This window comes from Sciurus carolinensis, chromosome 11 (genome assembly GCF_902686445.1).
Source record: "Sciurus carolinensis chromosome 11, mSciCar1.2, whole genome shotgun sequence".
NCBI lineage: Eukaryota > Metazoa > Chordata > Mammalia > Rodentia > Sciuridae > Sciurus > Sciurus carolinensis.
This window is the reverse complement of record NC_062223.1, coordinates 6729373-6736511: the sequence shown is the minus strand read 5'-3', so window position 1 is coordinate 6736511 and position 7139 is coordinate 6729373.

The following is a 7139-nucleotide window of genomic DNA, read 5'->3' as shown; positions in this document are numbered from 1 at the left end:
CGTCGGCTTTGGGGACTGTGTGCTGGTGCCCCCTGCACTTAAGGCGTGTGGTCTTCGGCTGCGCTGAGCCCTGCGGTGCCCCGCAGCCTCTGGAGAGACCAAGTGAAGCAGTAGGTGTCTTATCAAGCTTCACTGATGGCTCAGTGCTGTCCCACTGACCCCGGTCAGCAGTGGGCGTCTTGACTGCGTGCCTTCCTGGGGAGGCCGGGCTCGCACTGCCCTGCTCGAGTCTCCTGGCACTGCCGTGGCTCCCTCGCCCGCTGTGTGGCCCGTCCAGCTGCCCCACAGTTTAGGAACCCTGTGCTCAGCTGACTGTGCCTGCTGGGTGGCCACCTGCTGCCTGGTTCTCCTCATATTGGCGTGTGTCCCCAGGGGGATTTGCACTCTGCAGAGCTGGCCTCTTCCCAGTCAGGGTGGGGCTTCCCTCACCCCTCCTCCAGGCATCTGGTGGACGGGTGCAGCCGCTGCTGCTGTTCTGGGCACCCACATGTCACTTACTGCACTTCCGAATGCCCCAAATACTTCTGCCTCTTCATTTCCTGGGCTTCCTTCCTTGGTGAGAATGAGTAGCCTCTTCATTTCCCTTGACTCAAAACGTGAGCCTTTCCAAGTACAGCAGTACCCGTGTCCACGGAGGATCCACCCCATCCCAGACTCCAGAGTCCGTGCTGCCAGGTTCCTTTAGAACTTCCCTGCACACACTGTCCGCGTGCTGAGTCCTCTCTAGAGCACTGTGTGTGTGTGGTGTCTGTGCCCTCTGGGGAGTGTGACCAGAAAGCGCATCCGCTGCAGACTCAGCCTGGTCTCCGCAGCTTCCAAATGCTCAAACCCATGATTCAGAGCTGGGATGCAAGGGCGACTCCTGCCCAGGTGTGGCTTGTGCACACAGAGCAGCGCAGTCACTGGAGGAGGAGGTGGGACCCACGTCTTCGGGCGCCAGGGCACAGGCCCTCCTGCTGCTTGCAGCTTCTGGGGCTCCAGGCGTTCCTCTGCTCTTGACCACAGCATCCTGGCCCCTGCTCCACCACTGTCCCTTGGGGCCTCCTCTGAATGTTTTCCCTCTGCCTCCTATGAGGGCCCTTGCTTCTGGCCCACCCATGCAATTGAGGGTGATCTCGTTTCAAAATCCAAATTTAACATCCACTCAGACCCCTTTTCCAAATAAGGTTACATTTGCAGGTTCGGGATTTGGTCATAGACATGTCTTTTGAGGACCACCACTCCACTCTTCACTGTTTCTGGAAAAGATGGCTCACCCTGTCCTGGAGAGCTCTCCCCTGAGGCACCCACCACCTCCTGGAACAGAGACCACTCAGGTCCTATAAAGGCAATGTAGGCAGAGAGAAGGGAGCTCTCAGTGCCGCTGGAGAGTGAGGCTTCCAGACCCTTCTGAGGGGCGGGGCGAGGCGGAGAGGCGGGACCTGGAAGAAAGCGGAGGACATTATAAAATACAGCATCACTGACTGGTGGGACCATCTGAAGAGAGCGTGCAGTCTCACCGCCTGTAGTTGCAGATCCGGGTGCCCTGCTCTCGTTAGGCAGGAATCCAGGGTCCTCTTGAGCACCTGCTGTGTGCCAGGCATTTCAGGTGCAGGGAGACAGTGATGAGATGAAAGTTGTCCCTTCCAGGAAGGGAGAAGATTCCAAGTTGTGCACATCCGGGTGCAGCCCGGGACTTTGTGCCGTTGGGGAGGGACTGGGCAGAGGAGCTGCCTTTGGGGAGACCAGGTCCAAGGGCATGTCCTCATGCTCACTTGACATGCATGTCAACCCCGAGTAACACCCCAGTACTGTTCCTGGGGCTCCAGGAAGCCCCCGTGCTGATTGCCCGGTATTAGAAGAGATTCTTGTCCATGTGGCCTCTCGGGCACCAGCTCCAACGGCTCCTCTGCCTTGACTCTGAAGGAATATTTAAATAGGTCCCACCGTGCACCTTCCCCTACAAAGGAGCACACAGAACCCAGGTCTTGACTTTTTTTTTTTTTTTTTTTTCCTTCTTTCGGTACCAAAAAATTGAACCCACGAGGACCTTACCACTGAGCCACATCCCCAGCCCTTTTTGAGACCAGAGTCACCAAGTTGCCCAGGCTGGCCTTGAATCTATGATCCTCTACCGCCATGCCCTGTGGGTTCTTGACTCTCTGTGAGGGGTGGACAGTGATCAGGTAGGATGCTGTCAGAAAATCAAGTGAAGTGATTAACTTAGGATGGTGGAGGGTAGGATCTACGGGGCTGGAGAGACTCTAGTCTCTGATCCTCCAGCACCCTATTATTTCTGTCTTGTTACTGGTTCTGAGAATCAAACCCAGGGCCTTGCACACGCGAGGCATGCACTCTGCCCCTGAGCTCTGTCCGAAGCTCCTCTTTGATATTTTGTTTTAACCTTGAACATCATTTTAACCTATTCAGTTCCATCATCCTGGATGGGGACACCTATCAAAACTTACACTGAGCAACAAATAGATTGCTTACGTTATCTTTTGAAATAAACATGTTTTTTAGAGTTTTATTTTTTGAGAGAAGTAATAGGTGAATGATTATAGCATTTGAAAATGCATATCTATCTTATAATACATGAAAATATGTATAAAGATGATGTAAGCTTTAGGTCACAATTTCCAACTTACACTAAATGCACCTGGCTCAACATCACCGAAACATTTGCAGAATTAAAACTCGGGCTTGCCAAGTCCAGGAGAAGCACACACAGGTCGGACCCACCCTGCTTACTCTCCGCCTAGTCCCTGGGCACCGTAACCCATATGAGTTAGGTGTGGCCTCCCATCTCTTGCAATAGGCCCTGATTTTGGCTGCACACAGAACCGCCATTCCCTCCCCATCTCCCAACAGAAGTAAAGTAAAATCTGTGTGTGCGTTGGCAGGGATTGAACTCAGGGCCCTCTACAACTGAGCTACACCCCTAGCCCTTTTAATTTATTTTGAGTCAAGGTCTTGCAAGTAACCCAGGCTGGCCTCCAACTTGTGATCCTCCTGCCTCAACCTCCTGAGCCACTGGATTACAGGTGTGCAACACCACATGGTCCACTATTTCCACTCTTAAGAGTAAATATTAGCCAGGCACAGTGGTGCGTGCCTATAATCCCAGCAGCTCCAAAGGCTGAGGCAGGAGGATCATAAATTCAAGGTCGGCCTCAGCAACTCAGCAAGGCCTTAAGCAGCTTAGCAAGACCCTGTCTCAAAAACAAAAAATAAGTAAAAATAAAAACCAGCTGGGGATGTGGCTCAGTGGTTAAGGGCCTTTGGGTTCAATCCCTGGTACCAAAAAAAAAAAAAAAAAAAAAAAAAAAAGGAAAAGAAAACAGTATCTATTGCTGAGCCACGTGGGGCGCCCTGGTGGGAGCAAGAAGGACCCTGGTAAGGCTGTCCTGCCCGTCATTGCATCGAGGTCCCCTGGTGACAGACTGGTTGAGGGCAGCTCAGGATGTGGATCAGACAATGTGGACCATGTGCTGACAGTGTATGGAAGGCCAGTGGTGGGCGCACGAGGGTTTAGGGTTTAGACTATGTGTGAACCCACCCCACACACGGTAGCACTCGCTTTTAAACCTAGTGCCCGGGAGGCTGAGGAAGGAGGATGGCAAGTTCAAGGTTGGCTGGGCAACTTAGACTCTGTCTTAAAATAAAAAGGGTTAGGGGTGCAGTTCAGTGGTGGAGCATTCCTGGGTTCAGTCCCCAGTATCAAGAGAAAAAGACCTGTGAGGAATTTTCCTTAATGATAAAGGTCAACCATCACATCAGGGAGATGCTCTCGGGATAAGCTGCCTCGGCCTTGTGTCAGGCTGACAGATCTGGCTCCATGGAAATGTTACAGGCCAGGCTATGTGGGAAATGACTAAACAGACTCCATTTTGCTCTGACTCCATGTTATGTAGGAAATAAGCTTCTCCCATGGGAACACCCCGCCTCTGTGCCCATTATCAGTTACTTGGTTTGACATGTTTAATAATATACAATGGCAACTCCTATGTAGTAAAGAATTGCTCTCTTTTGATTCCTGTTGCTCCTAAACAATGCACCATGTGAACGGTGATTATGTGGATGTTAGTAACCATTCTTTAGTTTGTTCCTAGGTAAGGGTCATTCTGACCCACTTCCCCCTCTGCTGTTGATCTCGTGATGTTGGTAATTTCGAATCATAGCAACAGACACTTATGATTGATGTGATTTTTGGTATAAGAACCCCTACAACCCTGTGGTTGGGGCTGTTCTCCCAATAGCCATTTTTTGGGCATTGTGTGAGACAGTCAGCCGGCCGGCTTAATAAAGACTCTCAAATTGGACTTCTCAGTGGTGATTGGTCTGTTCTTAGGTTGCGCCCCACGACACCTTCAGGCTCCTGAAGCCCCTGCCTCTTGAGCCTCACTTTGAGGAACTGCTGAGCTCAGTCTCAGACATCGAGTGCAGCCTGCAGTGGGCCATCGCTCGCTGTCCAGTCCTGCCAGGGCCACTCTTGTACGTCTGGCACCTGAGGTCAGTATGTGGCATCCTAGACTGGAAATGTGCGTGGTGGCCCACCCCCTGAAGACGGGCTGCAGATTCCCGGCTACCCTGCCATCCAAAGCCGCCCGTTTCCCTCTCCCTTAAACCTGAACTGACCTTGGCGACTTACTTGTCCAAAAGAATATAGCAGGCATGGCGTCCGGGGACTTTTGAAGCCAGCTCCTACGACACCCTGCAGCACCCTCCTGGCTGGAGCTTGCTCCGAAAGGATAAGCCCGCAAGTAAGAATTCCCACTGCAGCCGGGCACAGTGCTGCACACCTGGATCCACGCAGTGGAGCCAGGGGCTCAGCCTCAGCAACTTAGTGAGACCCAGCCTCAAAATGGAAAACTGAAAGGGCTGGGTTAGCTCAGTGGTAGAGTCCCCCTGGGTTCAATCCCCAGCACTAAAAGGGAAAGAGGAGTGGGAGGGAGGAGGCAGTGGAGGATTCCCTCTCCTGGGCCACTGTGATGTGACGTGGCCGAGCTAGCCTCTTGGAGGCCATGTGCAGAGTGTGATGTCTGGTGACCTCCCAGCTGCTCCTGCCATCTGCTCCAGGTGCCGATGCATCAGTGGGGGGGGGCCAACTTGGACGTGCAGGCCCCAGAGACAAGAGGAAAAAGTGAGAAAGTCCTCCCTCAGCCAGAGCCCTGGGCACTGCACCCTGCCCTGACCAACCACGCAAGACTCCCCACCGCCTGGGCCCACGGGAGATGAGGTTGAGTCTCCCCTGTGCCCTGTCCGCATTCACAAAGCCACTGCGTCCTGCTCTTGGCTTCAGGTGGTGTATCGCAGGCGGTGGATGCAGTGGAGTGCACCCTGTCTGATGCCGTTCCCGATGTCTCTCCCCTGAGAGATTTGGTTACTTCACTGCTGCTGTGTGAAAATCCACCCTGAAACTTAGTGGAAACACAGGGATTTATTGCTCCTTTTGATTCAGTGGGTTTGCAACCTGAGTGCCTTCTGTTGGTCTTTCCTGGAACCACCTATGGGACAGCAGTCACCTGGCAGCTCGGCTGGGGCTGGAGGGTCCAACAAGGCCTCTGTCAAAAGTCCGGCACCTGGTGCTGGCCAGAGCAGGGAACCTTCATTCTCCCGCCCTGGGCCAGACTGGGCTTCTTCCAAGCACCACGGCCTCAGATTCCAAGAGTGGAGGTGTGAACTGCAGGGCCTCTCGAGGACTAGATCACAGAAGTCACACAACGTCGTTTCTGCAGCATGGCCAGATCCAAGGCTTGGAGGAACAGACCGCCTCTCTGGTTGGGAGGAAGAGCTCCGTTCTAGGGCAGAGATTTGATTCCCAACAGTGCCACTGTGGGAGTAGCAGTCACGTTGCTGGCCAGATGATCCTGGCAGACGTGCCAGCCCTGCGACGACAAAGGCCTTCAGTCAGCTGAGCGTGCTGCAGCAGGTGCCAACGCCTGGACTGTTCCTTTTTGTGCTTGTGTGGTACGTGGGATGATCACAGGGCACTCTACCACTGACCACACCCCCAGCCCTTTTTATATTTTGAGACAGGGTCTTGCTAAGTTGTTCAGGGTGGCCATGAGCTTGCCATCCTCCTGCCTCTGCCTCCCAAGTGGCTGGGATTAGAGGTGTGTGCCACCAATACCCAGTTTAGAGGTGGAGATTATTTTTGTAAGAACAACTTTGAGGTAAAATCACATAAAATGCAGTGCACTCTGTAAGATGTGCAAGGCCGGGTCTTGCTTTCCCCTTTGTACATTCTCAGGGATCTGCGACCACTGCCACCTGCAATTCTTTTTTTTCCCCTGAGGCAGGTCTTGCTCAGGCTGATCTCCAACTCCTGCTTCAGTCTCCACAATGGCTGGGACTACAGAAGTGGCCACCGCACCCAGCTGATTGCCCTTTCTAAATGCCATCCTACCTGCGGCCACACTTGCCTGAGTCCTCTGTACCAGGCCTCTTCCCACCCCTTCTCCACACAAAGGGACCTTGGTGCACCACAGACTTCCCAGTGGCTGAGGTCACAGGCATGCACCGCCACGCCTGGCTCAGGCCTAAATTCTTAAGCAGCACTTGCATCTTGCAGTCTAGGTGATCAATGCCTGCGAACGTTGCTAGGCCCAAAGGTGCTTTCTCTGGTCCCCAGGTGCGTTCACTTCTCCCCTGGGGAGAAGTCCCAGCATGACTTACTCCTTTTATCATGTTTTCCTAACTGTTTATCTACATCCGCATGCCTGACTCTCCTTCTAGGCTGGAAGGTCCCTGAGGACAAGGACCGTGTCTGTTCCATGGATCCCACTACCCCTGGCAGCATGCGAGCTTTGCTGGATGGGTGATGGGAAATGGATGGAATGGTTGGCTGGAGGGTGGGTGGGTGAAGAGAGGTGACGATGGAGACGCGGGATGGAGAGGTGGTGAGTAGAGATACGTTAGAGGGTTGAAGCTGGGTAGACGATGGAGAGATGGACGATGGAGAGATGGACGGGTGATGGGTGGGCGAGGAGGAAGGGAGGGAGGGCGATGGCGTGGACGGATGGAGGCACGACGGACGGTGTGCAGGTCGAGGCCGCACGGCGTGGAGGCTGGCCCTGCGGTCACTCCGAGTCCCAGGGCTCCAGGGCTCCAGGCACAGGCGCAGCCCCCACGTCCCCGTTCCCAACCCGGCGCGCCCG